The sequence below is a fragment of the Lygodium microphyllum genome, chromosome 28, assembly GCF_053477565.2.
Source record: "Lygodium microphyllum isolate KBCC chromosome 28, Lygodium_microphyllum_v1.1.10, whole genome shotgun sequence".
Lineage (NCBI taxonomy): Eukaryota > Viridiplantae > Streptophyta > Polypodiopsida > Schizaeales > Lygodiaceae > Lygodium > Lygodium microphyllum.
Window position 1 is genome coordinate 88797898 of NC_141162.1, and position 2342 is coordinate 88800239.

The following is a 2342-nucleotide window of genomic DNA, read 5'->3' on the forward strand; positions in this document are numbered from 1 at the left end:
TGTGTGCGTGTGTGTATGTGTTTGTGTGTGTGTGTGTTTCATAGTTGCATAGATAAAACTCCTTGATGTGGGACACTTGGCAAGAGAGACAAAATTAATAAGTCCTCTCTTGCACTCTCTCTCAGAGTACAACTTGGATATCACAAGTTACAACCCAACAAACTTTATTCAAAACACATTGGGACCTACCTCTATGTGTGTGTGTGTTTTTTTTTTCTCTCTCTCACAAGATTAGTTTGACCCAAAGTTTACTAGCATACTACTTTCCCTCTCTTCTACATTTTGGTGAATTTTCATTTTCATTGAAGCTCTTTCGTGAGAGAAATTAGGGTTTTGAGTGTTTTGCTTACCTCTCCTCTTTCTTCTCCTTGTAGCTTTAAAATTTGGGTAAAATCTTAGGTAAACTACTCATTAATATATGTGTGAATCACATGGGTTCAAAATAAGGTATTTTTGAAATACCATTTTTATATATTTTTTACATATAGAAGGGTGTAATATAAAGGGTTTATTTATATATTGAATGAAAAAGGATTATGTTTAATTCATGTAAAAATCACAAATAAGGATATTTATAAATAAGCCTTGAATACATGTGATGTAGAGAATATACATATAGTAACTTCCCCGTGGGTAAAATACAGGTGCCCATTTCTCTTTGTGTTTTCTCTTGTTTGTTATTTTTTCAATAGGGTTTGATATCGTTTCATGTGATTAAGTGTTATTCTATTATAGATTTTATTTTAGGTAGAAGGAGTAAGTGTTCGTACACACACACACACACACACACACACACACATACATACATACATACATACATACATACATACATACATATATTCCCTTGTGTTTTCAATAGACCGTGATGTTGGTTCTAATTTTTGTTGTTTTCTTGTAGAGTTTATTTGGAGGAAGAGGTGAAGGTGTTGATCACTCACTCACTCACACACACACTCTCACACACACACACACACACACTCTCTCTCTCTCTCTCTCTCTCTCTCTCTCTCTCTCTCTCTCTCTCTCTCTCTTTGTGTCATTTTTCTTTGTTGCTATCTTTTCAATATAGCATAATGTTGGTTCTAACCCTTGTTATTGTTTTATTGCAGATATAATTTTGGGTGAGTTTGCATAACTGCTTATCTCTCTCTCTTTTTCTCTCTCTACATTTTTCTATTTCTATTGTGTTTTAATATACCTTCATGTAAATACTAACTCTTGCAATTTTCTTTTTGTAGAGATCAATTTGGACAAGATTGGATAGGTACTCATTGCTTTCTCTCTCCCACACACTCTCTTTCTTCATATATGCATTTTTTCCTTTTTTGCTATCTTTATAGTAGGGCTTGATGCTAGTTCTAACTTTTGAATTGATTATTGTTGTAGCATTTAACATAAGGTAGAGTAGAGATTTTGTAGCTCTAGGTTTTGATTATCAATGATTCACTCAAAGCCAAGGTTTGGATTAGTCTCAATAAATTGGCTTCCTTGCTTCAAAAGATGGTGTTTGATAATGAAGATAAGCAAGATCTTATTGATGCTATTCATAAGTTCTACAAAAACATGGTAGAAGTGTGGAAAAAAAGTTCTATCACACATTATATGGTGCGTACTAAGTCAATATTTTAAAAGTGTACGAATTGTATAAATTATTGACTATATTTTTACTCATGTGTAATATATACCTTTATAGCATATCCTTGAGGCACATGGACCATACTTTGTAGAAAAGGGACACATCAAAGTTTGGTCCATGCAAGGGATGGAAAATTCACATTGGATAGCACGTGGTACATATCAAAGAAAAACCAATCATGGTGAAGTAGTGAATGGTGGTAATCAAATCATCCAATTGCTATTTTGGTGGTACAAAATCATAGTAGCAAATGAAGCTCAACTCTTGTAGAAGAGAGCAAATGAAAGTGCTAAGACGAATCAGTTGTAGATGTGATTAAATCACTTCATGTCACTGAAAAAGTGCATTATGATACCTCAAAAGTGCCAAAAAAAGCCATTCCAACTAGCTAGAAAGAAGGCTTTGAGAAGGCAAAAAAAGAGTCTGAAAAGAGCTAAGATAGGAAGATGAAGAACATATTTAGTGTGAATGCAACTCATTGCTTAAGAGAGAAAGAGAGAGTTTATCTATGCGAATAAGTCTTAAAGTTTAGGCACTATATAAGAGGGTTTCACTTTCTATCTTGTTCATTGAGATTTCAAATCTCTTGCTAGGTAGGAAAGATGGCTAGATCTAAGATAACCATGAAGAAGCTTTCCCTTTGAGCTCCATATCATATTCAGCTCCATGTAGTATCTACTAGCTCAAATACATTCTTGGAAAACAA